We start from the raw sequence: 20,063 nt of genomic DNA on the forward strand, positions 1-20,063 counted from the left end.
ACCGCAGAGGAGGCCTGGAGGACCGCAGAGGAAACCTGGAGGACCGCAGAGGAGGCCTGGAGGACCGCAGAGGAGGCCTGGAGGACCGCAGAGGAGGCCTGGAGGACCGCAGAGGAGGCCTGGAGGACCGCAGAGGAGGCCTGGAGGACCGCAGAGGAGCCCTGGAGGACCGCAGAGGCCTGGACCACAGCAGCGGACTGGACGAAGTCAGCGACTTGGACGACCGCAGAGGAGGCCTGGAGGACCGCAGAAGAGACCTGGAGGACCGCAGAAGAGACCTGGAGGACCGCAGAAGAGACCTGGAGGACCGCAGAGGAGGCCTGGACGACCACAGAGGCCTTGAGGACCGCAGAGGAGCCCTGGAGGACCGCAGAGGAGCCCTGGAGGACCGCAGAGGCCTGGACCACAGCAGCGGACTGGACGAAGTCAGCGACTTGGACGACCGCAGAGGAGGCCTGGAGGACCGCAGAGGAGGCCTGGAGGACCGCAGAGGAGGCCTGGAGGACCGCAGAAGAGACCTGGAGGACCGCAGAAGAGACCTGGAGGACCGCAGAGGAGGCCTGGACGACCACAGAGGCCTTGAGGACCGCAGAGGAGCCCTGGAGGACCGCAGAGGAGCCCTGGAGGACCGCAGAGGCCTGGACCACAGCAGCGGACTGGACGAAGTCAGCGACTTGGACGACCGCAGAGGAGGCCTGGAGGACCGCAGAAGAGACCTGGAGGACCGCAGAAGAGACCTGGAGGACCGCAGAAGAGACCTGGAGGACCGCAGAAGAGACCTGGAGGACCGCAGAGGAGGCCTGGACGACCACAGAGGCCTTGAGGACCGCAGAGGAGCCCTGGAGGACCGCAGAGGAGCCCTGGAGGACCGCAGAGGCCTGGACCACAGCAGCGGACTGGACGAAGTCAGCGACTTGGACGACCGCAGAGGAGGCCTGGAGGACCGCAGAGGAAACCTGGAGGACCGCAGAGGAGGCCTGGAGGACCGCAGAGGAGGCCTGGAGGACCGCAGAGGAGGCCTGGAGGACCGCAGAGGAGGCCTGGAGGACCGCAGAGGAGGCCTGGAGGACCGCAGAGGAAACCTGGAGGACCGCAGAGGAGCCCTGGAGGACCGCAGAGGCCTGGACCACAGCAGCGGACTGGACGAAGTCAGCGACTTGGACGACCGCAGAGGAGGCCTGGAGGACCGCAGAAGAGACCTGGAGGACCGCAGAAGAGACCTGGAGGACCGCAGAAGAGACCTGGAGGACCGCAGAGGAGGCCTGGACGACCACAGAGGCCTTGAGGACCGCAGAGGAGCCCTGGAGGACCGCAGAGGAGCCCTGGAGGACCGCAGAGGCCTGGACCACAGCAGCGGACTGGACGAAGTCAGCGACTTGGACGACCGCAGAGGAGGCCTGGAGGACCGCAGAGGAGGCCTGGAGGACCGCAGAGGAGGCCTGGAGGACCGCAGAGGAGGCCTGGAGGACCGCAGAGGAAACCTGGAGGACCGCAGAGGAGCCCTGGAGGACCGCAGAGGCCTGGACCACAGCAGCGGACTGGACGAAGTCAGCGACTTGGACGACCGCAGAGGAGGCCTGGAGGACCGCAGAAGAGACCTGGAGGACCGCAGAGGAAACCTGGAGGACCGCAGAGGAAACCTGGAGGACCGCAGAGGAGGCCTGGAGGACCGCAGAGGAGGCCTGGAGGACCGCAGAGGAGGCCTGGAGGACCGCAGAGGAGGCCTGGAGGACCGCAGAGGAGGCCTGGATGACCGCAGAGGGCTGGACGACCGCAGAGGCCTGGATTCAAGTGTGCTGTTGCCAGGAACACCAATGATGACCAGCACACCTGCTCACAGGCCACTTCTCAATACATTCGGAGGCTCTCTGAACAATATTGCCCTGGCTGTCATCTCAACTTCCCTGGACGACCATCTGTACAGAGCTTCAAATGGACATATTCAGAAATATGCATATTCTCTGTTCCAGCACCATGTACGGTACGACAAATACTTGACGTGGGCCAATCGTGTGAACTTTGATGGTTCCAAGGGCAAACTTCCGCTGCCCAAAAATCTGGTACATGACATCATGGCTAGGTGTGAACGCCGCGTGAGGATTGGTGATCCAGAAAAGAGGAAGATAAGGGATACCATAAACGCTGTGCTGAGAACGAAGAGGAAAATGACTTGGAAGCTCGACTATGATGAAACCAGATCATTACCTACCTCCTAGCTTCAGCACATCAGCTTCACACAGCTGAAGCTAAAAAATTGTGTCAATGTACCTGTATGACCTGTACATTTTCTGGGGCTGCATGCACTGTGCTGAATCCACTTGGAGCAGCTCGGTTACTCAAAGGGGAGTGCATGAACTTGGCTCACCACATTCCTGGTAATGTAAGGGCCTGGTACAAGTTGCCCCTTTTATTCCTGTTGATTTTTTGGGCGCTGCTGTATCTATCCAGTAGCAGCCGAGTCCATTGTGCTGTGTCCATCTGGGGCCTTGGGCTGCGTTTCCATCCAGGGGCTGCTGTTGTCAGTCCTCTATTCTGGTGTCCGTATGCGACAGTGTTAAAAAGCAAAAGACAAAAACGAAAAATAATTCAAAAAAGCAAAACCTAAAAATAAAGTACAAAAACCATCACCCTGCACCACCACCACAAAAAAATAAATTATAAAAATGTTAAAGTTGATATTGTTACTGTATTTGTGCTGTTACCTTTTGATTAAAGTACCGTACAGTATGTGTGATGTTGGCTTTCTTATTACAATACAGTACAGTATGTGTGATGTTACATGTTCCAAATGATTTTGTCCGTAAATAAAGTGTTTCTTAAAATAAACATGACGTGGTTTCCAATGTTTGTATTCCCAACTTCCTGTACTGTATAAATTAGTACTACTGTATGATGGGAATTCAATTAAGAGTGGTATACTGTATGTAAAACAACTTGGTTAGGCATCTTGCATTTCATATTTTAATAAAAACCACAGGAAACTTCTATTTTTAAAAGTTTATTGAAGAAAAAAAAGGTGTTTTTTTTAAATAAAGTTTGAAAGTTAATTAAAACAAAAAAGTAGTTTGTTCTTCGTTACATTCTTTTCTTGTGTATATAGATATCTGTGAAAAAAAAAAAAGTATTAAAGTAAAGACACTCATGTTCATTTGTTTTCCAAGAAAATTTGTGGAACCACACAGCCCAGCAATAAGTCATGCTGGGCTGTGTGGTTCCACAAAAGGCATGCGGTCCAAAGTGAAATAGTGGTGTCAGTGGTCAGCACTTTGACACGCTAACATTTGTGGAACCACACAGCCCAGCAATAAGTCATGCTGGGCTGTGTGGTTCCACAAAAGGCATGCGGTCCAAAGTGAAATAGTGGTGTCAGTGGTCAGCACTTTGACACACTAACATTTGTGGAACCACACAGCAATGGCTGACACACATAAAATGCCTGACACACACAAAATGCCTGACACACACAAAATGCCTGACACACACATGCTGGAGGGAAAACACATGTTTGCCAAACAGTCGACAGCACATGTCGGCCAGATGGCCGACCAAACTTGCTCCAAATCACCCCAAACTGGCCAGAAAGCACGCCAGCACACTCAGAAGGTACACCACAGCTAAATTACGAGAGAATTTCATTACAAACAGCCAGATCTTGCAGATTATCTGCCAGATAATTGTATGGTGTACAGTATGCCTATCTTATACAGTAGAAAAAGATACTATACAATGGAGTACAATAACAAACATTTATTAAAAAAAAAAAAAAAAAAAAATTTAAAATGATCTTAATAACAAATTAAAAAAGTGGTCCACTAAGAGGTGGACCACCACCCACAGGAGCAGAACGGCACGCTGCAACTGTTCTGTGGGAAAAAAAGGACAGTATTACAAAACAAATACTGAATACTTTACAGTGTAGTAATGGCAATACAGTACTTTACTCTATATTAGACAATCTTGTTATTTACAATGTACAGTACTGTATTGTCAGTACAGTAAATCAAACACTACTGTATGCTGTCGAGGTAATTTAAACATTGCTTTAGTTTACCTCTTGTATAAGTGGGCTGCTGCCTGCCCGCTTCTGGGCCAGCCCACCTATCTTGCCCCTGTCTGGGGCCCCCATAAATCATTGGCACTATATTGGAGAAAAAAAAACATTTAGTCACATTCAAATACTATACAATTATTACTGTATACTGTAGGTACAGTATTATACTGTATTGCTGGTATTCAAAATATAAAGTACTGTACAAGAGTTTAGCTTCAATAGGTCATAAACAAATTGTCAAAGGAATAAAACACCACAGTACAAATACTGTAGACATTTACTGTATGTATTAGCAGTCATGACATTTCATGACCGCTTCAGAAAAAAGAGGGTTACAGTACTGTAGGTGGTGTTGTAGGGAGTACTATCAATAATAGTGGACTGTACTCAGAGCCAGCCATAAATAATGATTCCCTAGTCAAGTTTTTGGATGCTGCCCCCTTGCACAGACGCTATTTCCGCCTCTGATCCTGTACCCCTTTCCCAGCACCATCACCCCTCAACCATAGCAGTCCTCATTTTGGTGCTCCTCCAACCTACTGTATGTTTAAAATAGCAACAGTGTGCACATTCGGTGTGCATCCCAAAACGGTGCATGTTCTTGCTGGGAAGGGGCATGGCCACACAGTAATTCCCCAATCTGAAATGACGCCACACAGTACTGCAACTTTATTCACAACATATCATGCAATAGTGTCTCTTATTCTCGTTATGCTTGCTTCGCTCGCCATGCGGTGGGCACGGTGCCTCGCTACGCTCTGCACACTATTATATCAGTAGTCAGGAAAGGCAGCATGCATTTGTGGAGTGAAGAGGGTGAAAAAAGAGAGAAAGTACAGTATGTACTGTAAGGTTATGTCAGAGGGTGTGAAGATGATCAGCTCAGTGTTATACATGTTACAGTAAGTTAGAATACAGTACAGTGCATTATGTATTTATATTTTATTACCAGGTGTCTCCTCCACTGGTTGGCGACGGACTGTAAAAAGATAAAATACAGTTAGTCATATCAGTTTGACTTAAAATAATGTTGGAGAAAAAAAATACTGTAATTACAGTACCAACTATTGCTACTGTACAGTATATTTACCAAAAATGTATTCTGGCTCGTCGTCTGTGGGTAAAAGAGAAGAATATTATAAGATACAGTATACAGTAAAAAGTATAGTAATAGTACACTAGTGTCCAGGCCCAGTGTCAGGTGGGTAAAAAAAGGTATGCTTGTGACAGGCATGGTGATTCCAAGGGACCCCACCGAGACCATCAGAAAATTTGTGAGTGACCCGTATGCCGGTGATTATGACTAGAATAAGGTAGCAACTCTTTTTTCTTTTGAATTATGTATACTGTACAGTACTGTATGTGCATATTGTACAGTACACTTAAAATATTTAGCAGTTACTGTAGTGGTAATTTTTGGGATGACAGTATTAGCATACTGTAAGCATCCAACTGAGGCCCCCAAACAGATGCCGCCACTAGGTACAGTACGTGCCTCTCGTGCCTAATGGGAAATTCATCACTGACAGTATCTAGAGAGATGAATGGAGAGACAGTGACAAGGGGTGAGAGAGAGAGAGAGAGAGAAATTGAGTAAGATGGGTGTTTTTTTTAGAACAGGATGTTGTCCATACAGTAGCAACCAATCAAATATTACCTACTGTACTGTATTATCGTCTGTAAGTGTAACTAGATACTGTAAATGTTAATGTGGGATGTGATCGGTTGCTACTGTATGGGCAATATCACCAGTTCAAACAAAAACAATTTTCATCCGATTTCTACGCATTTGCCAGAAAAATCTGATGAAAAGTGCTACTCTGATGGCATCAGATCAATGTCAGTAATAATTCTTACCACTAAATGCAGCAGCATCATCATCATCATCATCCTCCTCCTCCTCCGTGGCCTGTTCCAGTGTAGGGCCTGTGAAAAAAAACATTAATGTGAAAAAAAAAAAGGTTCATTCCAGGAAATACACATACCCTCCAACATGACCCGCCCCACTAGGTACAAAATGCTCTGGTTCTGGACTTCCCTCTTAATTTATTATTGCCATCACCTGTGAAGAAACAGCTTTCTTATCATATAACTAGTTCAACACAGGTGATGGAAATCATAAATTAAGAGGGAAGTCTAGAAACAGAGCAGTGCGGCGGGTCATGTTGGAGGGTCTGCATACAGAAACATAGAATTTGATGACAAATACTGTAAGAACCACTTTGCCCATCTAATCTGCCTCTTTTTTTTAACCTTTTTTTTACATCAAACCTTATTTGATCCTTATTTCTTTGTAAGGATATCCTTATGTATGTCTCTTCCATGCATGTTTAAATACTGTAGCTCTACTGTTTTAGGCTCTATCACCTCTGATGGGAGGCTATTCCACTTGTCCACTGCACTTTCTGTGAAGTAATTTTTCTTAAAATTCCCCCTGAACCTCGCCCCCCTCCAGTCTCCGTGCACATCCTCGTGTCCTATTGCTTGCAGTGTCTTCATTAGGAGAATGTTTCCCTCCTGGACTTTATTAAAACTAGAGATGTGCACCGGAAATTTTTCGGGTTTTGTGTTTTGCTTTTGGATTCGGACTTGTTTTGGATCCTGGTGCTTTTTTTCAAAAACCTCTCAAAAACAGCTTAAATCGTAGAATTTGGGGGTATTTTTGATCCTACTGTATAGTGTTATTAACCTCAATGACCATAATTTCCACTCATTTCCAGTCTATTCTGAACACCTCACAATATTATTTGTAGTCCTAAAATTTTCACCGAGGTCACTGGATGACTAAGCTAAGCGACCCAAGTGGCCGGCACAAACACCTGGCCCATTTAGGAGTGGCAGTGCAGTGGCAGACAGGATGTCACTTATAACAATTTTCCCCAAACATCACATGATGCAAAGATAAATAAATAAAAAAAGAGGTGCAAGATGGAATTGTGATTGGGCCCTCCCAACCACCCTTATGTTATATAAACAGGGTCTGCCACACGACTGTGGCTGAAATGACTGGTTGGTTTGGGCCCCCACCAAAAAAAGAAGCAATCAATCTCTCCTTGCTCAAACTGGCTCTACAGAGGCAAGATGTACCGGACTGGACTTACTTAATGGGTGCAGTGAGGTGATGGACATAGAGTCCTGGTCCTCCTCCTCCGCCACCGCCTGTGACAGTGTAGGGCCTGTGAAAGCAAAAATTCCATGAAATATACTTTTGTATTCTGTGTTGAATACAGTAAAGCAAAAATTCAGTCAGGAATTGGAGGAGGAGAGTAGATTTCGCACACAGAGACGAGAATGTCGAGGCCAGAATCAGGGGGTAGTGGAGGAGGGTTAGGATACCGTACCTCACCCTGTTGGGATTGCTGCAATCAGGATGCCACTGTCGGTCACCTGACCGCTAGAATCCTGACTGCTGGTCACGCAAACCCAACCCATTGGTTTAACACAATGTACAGTACAGTACAATACTGCAGTTTACTTACCAAGTTGGGGAGAGGGTTTTTTATCTTCATCCTCACTGTCAATAATTACTGAGTTGAAAATAAAAAAATATTATAAACAAAATACAGTAGAGTACAGTTACTACAAAATTGCACAGTAGTACAGTGCTACAGGAGGCAGAGATATATTCATAATACAGTAGGAGCAGAATGACTGTCCAGTGGTAGGGGACATACAGTACTGTATTTAAAAGACCTGCTGTCTGGATCCCGACATTCAGAATGCAGAGTGTGGATTCAGAGTATGATTGGAGGGTTAGGCTAGTGGAGGGTGGGTAGGATGCACAATTTTGGGCACCATAATACAAAATGGATATCGTGGAACTACAAAAGGTTTAGAGGCGGGCGACCAAAGTGATGAAGTGGATTGAGAAGATGGAATACAAGGAAAGGCAGGCTAGGCATGTTTACATTGGAAAAGAGGAGATTAAGAGGGGACATGATTAACCTTTACAAATATACTGTATACAGTAAGGGGACAATACACAGGAACTGTTTTTGATAAGATGGACACAGAGGACACGTGCACAGTAACTCTTGTTGAAGTAGAGGCGATTTCGCACAGAGGCGAAAAGGGGTCTTCACAGTGAGGGAAATACTGTACAGTACATGTTTGGAATTCCCTGCCTGAAAAGTAATAAAAGTGGACTTGGTCAATACTTTTAAGAATGGGCTTGAGAAAATCCTACTGTACTTACTATAATCTGGCTCCTCTTCCTCCCCCGACTCAATGTAAATGAGCTCCTCCTCCGCCTCTGTATCAATTACGAGGCGGTCTGTGTGTAAAAGATGACAAGTATTGTAAAATACAAAAATTACAGTAATACTGTAGGAAACTAGTGTGTCTGTAACAAAAAGTAATTATTACCACTTCCGGAGCTCTCGGATGGTGTCGGCGGTGGTGGTGGTGGTGTTGGTACTGTGGGAAAAAAAATAACAGTACTGTAAGTGAAGCTGTCAATTGGAAACATGTACTGTACAGTATCCAGGACACATGTACAGTAGTGTAACGATGACAGTCACACCAGAATTCTCGTTACACAATACCTGGCAGCGCAGCAGGTGGTGGTGGTGGTGTTGGTACTGTGGGAAAAAAAATAACAGTACTGTAAGTGAAGCTGTCAATTGGAAACATGTACTGTACAGTATCCAGGACACATGTACAGTAGTGTAACAACGATGACAGTAGCACCATAATTCTCGTTACACAATACCTGGCAGCGCAGCAGGTGGTGGTGGTGGTGGTGGTGGTGGTGGTGGTACTGTGGGAAAAAAAATAACAGTACTGTAAGTGAAGCTGTCAATTGGAAACATGTACTGTACAGTATCCAGGACACATGTACAGTAGTGTAACGATGACAGTCACACCAGAATTCTCGTTACACAATACCTGGCAGCGCAGCAGGTGGTGGTGGTGGTGTTGGTACTGTGGGAAAAAAAATAACAGTACTGTAAGTGAAGCTGTCAATTGGAAACATGTACTGTACAGTATCCAGGACACAAGTACAGTAGTGTAACGATGACAGTAGCACCAGAATTCTCGTTACACAATACCTGGCAGCGCAGCAGGTGGTGGTGGTGGTGGTGTTGGTACTGTGGGAAAAAAAATAACAGTACTGTAAGTGAAGCTGTCAATTGGAAACATGTACTGTACAGTATCCAGGACACATGTACAGTAGTGTAACAACGATGACAGTAGCACCAGAATTCTCGTTACACAATACCTGGCAGCGCAGCAGGTGGTGGTGGTGGTGGTGGTGGTGGTGTTGTGGGAAAAAAAATAACAGTACTGTAAGTGAAGCTGTCAATTGGAAACATGTACTGTACAGTATCCAGGACACATGTACAGTAGTGTAACGATGACAGTCACACCAGAATTCTCGTTACACAATACCTGGCAGCGCAGCAGGTGGTGGTGGTGGTGGTGGTGGTGTTGGTACTGTGGGAAAAAAAATAACAGTACTGTAAGTGAAGCTGTCAATTGGAAACATGTACTGTACAGTATCCAGGACACATGTACAGTAGTGTAACAACGATGACAGTAGCACCAGAATTCTCGTTACACAATACCTGGCAGCGCAGCAGGTGGTGGTGGTGGTGGTGTTGGTACTGTGGGAAAAAAAATAACAGTACTGTAAGTGAAGCTGTCAATTGGAAACATGTACTGTACAGTATCCAGGACACATGTACAGTAGTGTAACGATGACAGTCACACCAGAATTCTCGTTACACAATACCTGCCAGCGCAGCAGGTGGTGGTGGTGGTGGTGGTGGTGTTGGTACTGTGGGAAAAAAAATAACAGTACTGTAAGTGAAGCTGTCAATTGGAAACATGTACTGTACAGTATCCAGGACACATGTACAGTAGTGTAACGATGACAGTCACACCAGAATTCTCGTTACACAATACCTGGCAGCGCAGCAGGTGGTGGTGGTGGTGGTGGTGGTGTTGGTACTGTGGGAAAAAAAATAACAGTACTGTAAGTGAAGCTGTCAATTGGAAACATGTACTGTACAGTATCCAGGACACATGTACAGTAGTGTAACGATGACAGTCACACCAGAATTCTCGTTACACAATACCTGGCAGCGCAGCAGGTGGTGGTGGTGGTGTTGGTACTGTGGGAAAAAAAATAACAGTACTGTAAGTGAAGCTGTCAATTGGAAACATGTACTGTACAGTATCCAGGACACATGTACAGTAGTGTAACGATGACAGTCACACCAGAATTCTCGTTACACAATACCTGGCAGCGCAGCAGGTGGTGGTGGTGGTGGTGGTGGTGGTGTTGGTACTGTGGGAAAAAAAATAACAGTACTGTAAGTGAAGCTGTCAATTGGAAACATGTACTGTACAGTATCCAGGACACATGTACAGTAGTGTAACAACGATGACAGTAGCACCAGAATTCTCGTTACACAATACCTGGCAGCGCAGCAGGTGGTGGTGGTGGTGGTGGTGGTGGTGGTGGTACTGTGGGAAAAAAAATAACAGTACTGTAAGTGAAGCTGTCAATTTGAAACATGTACTGTACAGTATCCAGGACCAAAAAGGGGTCCGGCCAATAAACAATCTGCATCAGAGAAGCAAGATACAGTATGCTTAAAGTATACAGTACTATATACTAGATCGCCAACAAACGTAAATTAACAAACAACTATCACTGGAATTTACCATCCTCATCCCGTAGCGAAGCACGGGTATTCAGCTATCTACAATGTTATTTATACTTTGTGTTTAATATTTACATTTAGTTTTGTAAACAGACATTCTTAACATTAACGGATTGCAGCGAGTTATCTGTGATGGTCAGGACAGGGGGTTGGGACTATAGAAATCACTATGTACTGTACACTACTGTATTTGACAATACTTACCAGCTTGGCGGCGCCTGTCCCGCCTCCTGTGACGTCGTGCTACCAGCCCTGTAAAAATATATATATACACAGTATAATGGCAGCATACTGTACAGCCAATGAAATTCAACATTGACAGCATCTTTATGACATCACAATAAATGGAATTGTTCATTCTAGTACCCTGCACCTAATCACTCAGGAGGGCATAGTGTACTGTACTGTCTTCAAAACTTAAGGGGCACATTTCTAAATGTGACATACAGTACACTTACAGTATCGCTACAGTACAGTAGGTCCAGGGTATTAGACAGAACACTACCTTTATAGACATTGTAACACACATAAGCATTGCCCTTATAAACATTATGACACACATCAGCATGCAGCCCTCCCACCCTTAACCATCTCAGTACTGTTCATTACATTACAAATTGATTTCATGACAGATGATGCAGTACTCACCTGAATTCATCTTATTCACGTCATGTCACAGTAGTGCAGTTTATTCACGTCACAGTACTGTCCTTGATTCACGTTGTGTCACACAGTAGAGCACCGTATTCACGTCACAGTACTGTCCTTGATTCACGTTGTGTCACACAGTAGAGCACCGTATTCACGTCACAGTACTGTCCTTGATTCACGTTGTGTCACACAGTAGAGCACCTTATTCACGTTACTGTACTGTACGTCACAGTAGTGCAGTAGTATATCCACATTACGTCACAAAGTAGAGATCTGCCACAGTCATGAACCTTATAACACATTATGCAAGAGTAATGCACGTCAGAACACATTAGGCCACTGTAACATCCCTTAGAATAATTTCTGCCGAAGTAACATCCCTTAGAACACTGTACTATCTGAAACACAAATTTCTGCACACTGCACGACACACTGCAATTAAACCACACAATGCACTGCACGACTGCATAGTGCATGCACTGCGTGATATGACAAACTGCACATTACACTGCACATTTCCCTGCAAAATATGATACAATGTACACTACACAAAAAACTGCAATTACCACATGTGTATACAGTACACTGCACGACAGTGCTGGCCCTAGCCAGATACAGATACAGCCGCAGTCACGCAAAATATAGGCATGCCGCATATCATTTTAATCAGCAGAAGCTGCTGGTGCCCCTAAGCATAGCAAATGCCCTAGGCATTTGCCTACTGTAGTTTGCCTATGCCTAAGGCCGGCTCTGCTGCACGATGTGATTCACTATGCATTACACTCACTGCACAATACCATATACTGAATGTACACTGCATGACACGCTGCAATTACGCAGCACGATACACTGTGATACATTGCATATACTGTACACTGCATGATACTGTACACTGCACAATCGTAGACCACGTGGATTGTAAAGAACTACTGTATATACACAAGTTTAAAAAAATAACAATTGTTTTTGTAAAACGCATGTCGATCTTTTTCCATGTCAACTTAACGACCATGTCAACCTACAGTAACTGGTGTCAACCAATTTCAAAAGCCGCACCATCTAGGTCGACGCAAAAAAACAAATTGACCTTTTGACCCGGGTTAATGTTTGGTCCTTGTTTAACCATTTGTTTACCACAAATACTGTACAGTGCTGTATAGACCGGATACCTGCTGCTACAGCAGCCCCTGCTATAATGTACTGTACCTGTAACTACAGTAACTTAAAGTACAGTAATCTACAGTAATGTACTGTACTTACAATCCCTTATGGCCTGCAGGCGTCGTGGGGTCCTCCTCACGAGGTCACTCCATCTCCTCTGGAGAGACCTCACCGTTCTCCTCCGGTTGTAGGTCCGGAGGATAGCCCTTCTTGCCCTCCTATATGCTCTCACCTTCTCCTCGTTGCTGGCGAGAGTTCTGTCCCGCCAGCGAACGAGGAGACGCAGCTCACCCAGAGCATAGGGACGGTCCCGTACAGCAGCCATGACCGTCCTTATGCTCAATGAGCGTCTCAGACGTCGTGCGCCTCAGACGTCGTGCGTCTCAGACGTCGTGCGTTCCAGGCATTCAACGTACAGTACTGTAGTTACTGTACTTTGTGACAGTTTCCCTTAGTTTTAAATATGCCCTTTCTTTGACCACAGTATTTTCCACTGTCTTGCCCTACGCCCTTCCCTCCTGGGAGCCTTCACAGGTCTTATGCTATACACAAATACCGAAGATGCACAGTCCGTCAGAATACACTCATTTCATTCCCGCTGTTTAGGTGCATTTAGCGTAAAGAATCGCTCCTGCAGATGTACTTTGATTTATGTGAAACCTGTGTGCATCCTTCCATTGGATGTACTGTATTGGAGAGAAAAAAAAAAATGTTAAAGTGAATGTCACGGGAACACATTAAAAATAAGGTTGGCACTTCCTTCCCATTGGTGTTGGTTTACAGTATGCCGTAGTGTACTCGGACGCTCATGTAATTGCATTTCAAAGGCACAGTATTTTCCATCGTCTCCCCCCTACCCCCATCGCCCTTCCCCCCTGGGGGCCTGCACAGGGAGGAAATTCAGGTCCTGTGCAATGCACAAACGCTGAAGATCTACAGTACTGTTTTGCTTAGTTGGTAGCGTCAGAATACACTCATTTCATTCACGCTGTTTGGGTGCATTTAGCGTAAAGAATCGCTCCTGCAGATGTACTTTGATTTATGTGAAACCTGTGTGCATCCTTCCATTGGATGTACTGTATTGGAGAGAAAACAAGAAAATGTTAAAGTGAATGTCACGGGAACACATTAAAAATAAGGTTGGCACTTCCTTCCCATTGGTGTTGGTTTACAGTATGCCGTAGTGTACTCGGACGCTCATGTAATTGCATTTCAAAGGCACAGTATTTTCCATCGTCTCCCCCCTACCCCCATCGCCCTTCCCCCCTGGGGGCCTGCACAGGGAGGAAATTCAGGTCCTGTGCAATACACAAACGCTGAAGATCTACAGTACTGTTTTGCTTAGTTGGTAGCGTCAGAATACACTCATTTCATTCACGCTGTTTGGGTGCATTTAGCGTAAAGAATCGCTCCTGCAGATGTACTTTGATTTATGTGAAACCTGTGTGCATCCTTCCATTGACTGTCTTACAATGTAAATAAAATAATACAGTGCATTATTACAGAAAAAAAAAAAAAAAAAAAAGAAAGAAAGCACATCATGTCTCGAACCCTGGACCCCCAGCGAGGGAGGTGGGAGCCTTCACCCCTAGCCCACGACGCCTCATGAGAGATTTCCAATTTCATGTGTGAAAGTACTGCAAACAGCGCCCGGCCCCCGCCCCATTGCTGTTGGTTTATGCCTTAGAGGACTCGGACGCTCGCATTTGTAAAGCACGGTGTTTTCCTCCGCCTCCTGCTAGCCTGTTGCCCTTCCCCCATGGGAGCCTGCACAGATCATGCAGTAGACAGGGAGGGAATGCAGGTCATGTGCAATACACAAACGCCCACTGTAGTACTGTTTTGCTCACTTACAGTACCGTACTGTAGGTTGCATTTAGCGTAAAGAATCGCTCCTGCAGATGTACTTTGATTTATGTGAAACCTGTGTGCATCCTTCCAATGGATGTACTGTATTGGAGAGAAAAAAAAATGTTAAAGTGAATGTCACGGGAACACATTAAAAATAAGGTTGGCACTTCCTTCCCATTGGTGTTGGTTTACAGTATGCCGTAGTGTACTCGGACGCTCATGTAATTGCATTTCAAAGGCACAGTATTTTCCATCGTCTCCCCCCTACCCCCATCGCCCTTCCCCCCTGGGGGCCTGCACAGGGAGGAAATTCAGGTCCTGTGCAATACACAAACGCTGAAGATCTACAGTACTGTTTTGCTTAGTTGGTAGCGTCAGAATACACTCATTTCATTCACGCTGTTTGGGTGCATTTAGCGTAAAGAATCGCTCCTGCAGATGTACTTTGATTTATGTGAAACCTGTGTGCATCCTTCCATTGACTGTCTTACAATGTAAATAAAATAATACAGTGCATTATTACAGGAAAAAAAAAAAAAAAAAAGAAAGAAAGCACATCATGTCTCGAACCCTGGACCCCCAGCGAGGGAGGTGGGAGCCTTCACCCCTAGCCCACGACGCCTCATGAGAGATTTCCAATTTCATGTGTGAAAGTACTGCAAACAGCGCCCGGCCCCCGCCCCATTGCTGTTGGTTTATGCCTTAGAGGACTCGGACGCTCGCATTTGTAAAGCACGGTGTTTTCCTCCGCCTCCTGCTAGCCTGTTGCCCTTCCCCCATGGGAGCCTGCACAGATCATGCAGTAGACAGGGAGGGAATGCAGGTCATGTGCAATACACAAACGCCCACTGTAGTACTGTTTTGCTCACTTACAGTACCGTACTGTAGGTTGCATTTAGCGTAAAGAATCGCTCCTGCAGATGTACTTTGATTTATGTGAAACCTGTGTGCATCCTTCCATTGGATGTACTGTATTGGAGAGAAAAAAAAAATGTTAAAGTGAATGTCACGGGAACACATTAAAAATAAGGTTGGCACTTCCTTCCCATTGGTGTTGGTTTACAGTATGCCGTAGTGTACTCGGACGCTCATGTAATTGCATTTCAAAGGCACAGTATTTTCCATCGTCTCCCCCCTACCCCCATCGCCCTTCCCCCCTGGGGGCCTGCACAGGGAGGAAATTCAGGTCCTGTGCAATACACAAACGCTGAAGATCTACAGTACTGTTTTGCTTAGTTGGTAGCGTCAGAATACACTCATTTCATTCACGCTGTTTGGGTGCATTTAGCGTAAAGAATCGCTCCTGCAGATGTACTTTGATTTATGTGAAACCTGTGTGCATCCTTCCATTGACTGTCTTACAATGTAAATAAAATAATACAGTGCATTATTACAGAAAAAAAAAAAAAAAAAAAGAAAGAAAGCACATCATGTCTCGAACCCTGGACCCCCAGCGAGGGAGGTGGGAGCCTTCACCCCTAGCCCACGACGCCTCATGAGAGATTTCCAATTTCATGTGTGAAAGTACTGCAAACAGCGCCCGGCCCCCGCCCCATTGCTGTTGGTTTATGCCTTAGAGGACTCGGACGCTCGCATTTGTAAAGCACGGTGTTTTCCTCCGCCTCCTGCTAGCCTGTTGCCCTTCCCCCATGGGAGCCTGCACAGATCATGCAGTAGACAGGGAGGGAATGCAGGTCATGTGCAATACACAAACGCCCACTGTAGTACTGTTTTGCTCACTTACAGTACCGTACTGTAGGTTGCATTTAGCGTAAAGAATCGCTCCTGCAGATGTACTTTGATTTATGTGAAACCTGTGTGCATCCTTCCATTGGATGTACTGTATTGGAGAGAAAAAAAAAATGTTAAAGTGAATGTCACGGGAACACATTAAAAATAAGGTTGGCACTTCCTTCCCATTGGTGTTGGTTTACAGTATGCCGTAGTGTACTCGGACGCTCATGTAATTGCATTTCAAAGGCACAGTATTTTCCATCGTCTCCCCCCTACCCCCATCGCCCTTCCCCCCTGGGGGCCTGCACAGGGAGGAAATTCAGGTCCTGTGCAATACACAAACGCTGAAGATCTACAGTACTGTTTTGCTTAGTTGGTAGCGTCAGAATACACTCATTTCATTCACGCTGTTTGGGTGCATTTAGCGTAAAGAATCGCTCCTGCAGATGTACTTTGATTTATGTGAAACCTGTGTGCATCCTTCCATTGACTGTCTTACAATGTAAATAAAATAATACAGTGCATTATTACAGAAAAAAAAAAAAAAAAAAAAGAAAGAAAGCACATCATGTCTCGAACCCTGGACCCCCAGCGAGGGAGGTGGGAGCCTTAACCCCTAGCCCACGACGCCTCATGAGAGATTTCCAATTTCATGTGTGAAAGTACTGCAAACAGCGCCCGGCCCCCGCCCCATTGCTGTTGGTTTATGCCTTAGAGGACTCGGACGCTCGCATTTGTAAAGCACGGTGTTTTCCTCCGCCTCCTGCTAGCCTGTTGCCCTTCCCCCATGGGAGCCTGCACAGATCATGCAGTAGACAGGGAGGGAATGCAGGTCATGTGCAATACACAAACGCCCACTGTAGTACTGTTTTGCTCACTTACAGTACCGTACTGTAGGTTGCATTTAGCGTAAAGAATCGCTCCTGCAGATGTACTTTGATTTATGTGAAACCTGTGTGCATCCTTCCATTGGATGTACTGTATTGGAGAGAAAAAAAAAATGTTAAAGTGAATGTCACGGGAACACATTAAAAATAAGGTTGGCACTTCCTTCCCATTGGTGTTGGTTTACAGTATGCCGTAGTGTACTCGGACGCTCATGTAATTGCATTTCAAAGGCACAGTATTTTCCATCGTCTCCCCCCTACCCCCATCGCCCTTCCCCCCTGGGGGCCTGCACAGGGAGGAAATTCAGGTCCTGTGCAATACACAAACGCTGAAGATCTACAGTACTGTTTTGCTTAGTTGGTAGCGTCAGAATACACTCATTTCATTCACGCTGTTTGGGTGCATTTAGCGTAAAGAATCGCTCCTGCAGATGTACTTTGATTTATGTGAAACCTGTGTGCATCCTTCCATTGACTGTCTTACAATGTAAATAAAATAATACAGTGCATTATTACAGAAAAAAAAAAAAAGAAAGAAAGCACATCAGGTCTCGAACCCTGGACCCCCAGCGAGGGAGTTGGGAGCCTTCACCCCTAGCCCACGACGCCTCATGAGAGATTTCCAATTTCATGTGTGAAAGTACTGCAAACAGCGCCCGGCCCCCGCCCCATTGCTGTTGGTTTATGCCTTAGAGGACTCGGACGCTCGCATTTGTAAAGCACGGTGTTTTCCTCCGCCTTCTGCTAGTCCTCCATTCCCATTATGCATTAGCGAACTCAGACGCTCATATATTTTAAAAGCACGGTGTTTATACATTGTACTGTACATTCTTCCTTTTACACAATTACTGTAGTTGCGTCTCCATACACATACTGTACAGTACTGTACAGTACTCCATACTTTTTCCACCGCCTCCCGTTACGCCTACAGTATTGCCAGAGCTGTAGATCAATCCGCCGCTATACTGTACGATCGAAAGTACTGGATTAGTGGAGCATTAGCCACACAGTGGTGGAGATGTGTAATGCATGATGAGTATCTAGATCGTCTCAACGCGCCTGCCTGTGATTAAACTCAGCTATCGCCTTAGCGTGGCTAAACGCCCGTCTCGGCGGAGAAACAGTCAAGATAAAGGTGGCTACATCTGTATATCAATAAGGGCTTACAGGTAACAGACCACATACATATGCTGCACCACTGGATTCAAGGCCTCAGTCATTTAGCAAGATGACCTCTGCGAAAAGGTTACTGAAACCTGGGCCAGGGGCGTCTCTTTTTATTCCAAAAACAGTATAATGGGGAATGTAAGATCTTCCTCCATTGGTCCAGGGGCAGGACATATTCAGTACACCGTGGATCGTTGGTCAGTTCAAACACTGACCAATGCCTAATCTTGGGATGTGATTACAGTTGTTTACCTCTGGGCTCCCACCTAAAGACCAGTCCAAACCGACCACAGTATCATACAAGAATATACATGAATCCGGTATTGCTAATAACTTGTTGCCGCAAAATGTGACAATATCCTCGCAACCACCGGATTATTACTTATGTGACCCTGAACAATTTGATCCCACACACGGTGTCCTTATGCAGTCCCATCTCTGTACTACATGTATGGCTGGACATCTAATAAAACAATACCTTTATACACGTGCGCGCACACACACACACACACACACACACACACACACATACACACACACACATATTTGATTTATGGAATCATATTTAGAAATTATATTAATATATCATATATGATTATCAATATATGGAGAACAGAATGACAGACATGGGAATGGAGAGAGTTAAACCTCTTGTGATGGGTGTGGACCAGAATGGAATGGCAGGTTGCAGCCAATTATAGTTAGGGGAGGGATCAGTATATATAGGGGATGCATAGGGCATTATGGGTCTCTTTTAGTTTGCCTTGCATTGAGTGTATGCTGTCCTGATTAGGACAGTTTTATTTCTCTTGCTTGGTTCTTTTGGTTTAGATTAGTTTAGCAGGTTCAATCCCCACTAAGGGCTGCACTTATATTTGTTTCAAATAATAACTTAGTTTAGCTTTTGGGGGATTTATTGCTGCTCACCTCCTCCTCCTTGTCCCTTTTCTGTCATGGCTGCTGCAGCCCGACCCCTGCGTACCCCCCGGGCCCCTGCTCACTACCGCTCAGAAGGTGGTGGAGAGGGGGCCATTGTGGAGCCTTTAGTCTTGCTCGCCCATTCAGCCTCATCGCCCCTCTGGCACGCGGGCATGCGTGGCGACGGTGGGTCGGGATCTGTCTCCCCTGTTGCAGTTGGCAGTGCCGTTGTTGCATTCCGGTCGTGGGCGACAGGGGGGGCGAGCAAGGGAGTTGTGGCCGGGGCTCTGCCTGCGGCTACCTCCTTTGCTGGCCTGTTTTCGTGGGCCCGCGGGCCGGGGAAGGCCTATACGCTTTCCTTTAATGGGTGTCGTGCCACTTCCTCCGCCCATAGCTTGGCCGCAGTTGTCTGCCGGCCGTGGGCGACGGGGTGGGCGGCAGGCACCGGAGTCACAGGGAGAGGCTGTAGCTGGATCTCGGCCAGCGGCTCTCTCTCCTGCAGGCCTGGATTCTACTTGGAGTGGGGCGGACCGCGCATGGCAAGGGTCGCGCGTGTCCGTCCCTGCTGCGGCTGGCCCCGCTCGCACACGTGTGTGTGTGTGTGTGTGTGTGTGTGCGCGCGCGCGCAGTGGTGGCATTTACTGATCACTCTCCCCTGCTGCATCCTTTAGTGCTAGAGTCCGGCCGGGGACGGCAGAGGGGGCGGGGGGTGGGCACAGCTGGCAATATTGCTGCTGCAAATAGACAAGCTCTTGCTGATGGTATCTTGGCTGAGGGGGCTGCCTTCCCTGTAGCTCAGGGGAGCTCCAGGCTTCAGGAACCTGGGGCCTGCTGGCTGGGGAAAGGTGTGAGGGCGCAGGGCAGGGCTGGCAGTGGTGGCCGGGCATTGGAGGACAGGAGGAGTGAGGGGGGCAGGGTGCAGAGTTCAGGACAAGGTTGGTGACAGGGCCCTCCTCGGCACCCTATGTGGGC

At 46.5% G+C, this 20,063-nt stretch overlaps 1 long non-coding RNA gene across 1 annotated transcript; it reads right to left on the reverse strand.

Annotated features, from left to right (window-relative positions):
- Positions 1 to 5,141: 5,141 nt before the first annotated feature.
- Positions 5,142 to 7,263, reverse strand: LOC135057638 (uncharacterized). Its single transcript, XR_010244253.1, has 3 exons — positions 7,153 to 7,263; positions 5,909 to 5,977; positions 5,142 to 5,165 (listed from the first exon to the last, which is right to left on the reverse strand). It is a non-coding gene; the product is annotated as an uncharacterized LOC135057638 (long non-coding RNA).
- Between the last annotated feature and the right edge of the window lie 12,800 nt (positions 7,264 to 20,063).

Source organism: Pseudophryne corroboree, chromosome 3, assembly GCF_028390025.1.
Source record: "Pseudophryne corroboree isolate aPseCor3 chromosome 3, aPseCor3.hap2, whole genome shotgun sequence".
Lineage (NCBI taxonomy): Eukaryota > Metazoa > Chordata > Amphibia > Anura > Myobatrachidae > Pseudophryne > Pseudophryne corroboree.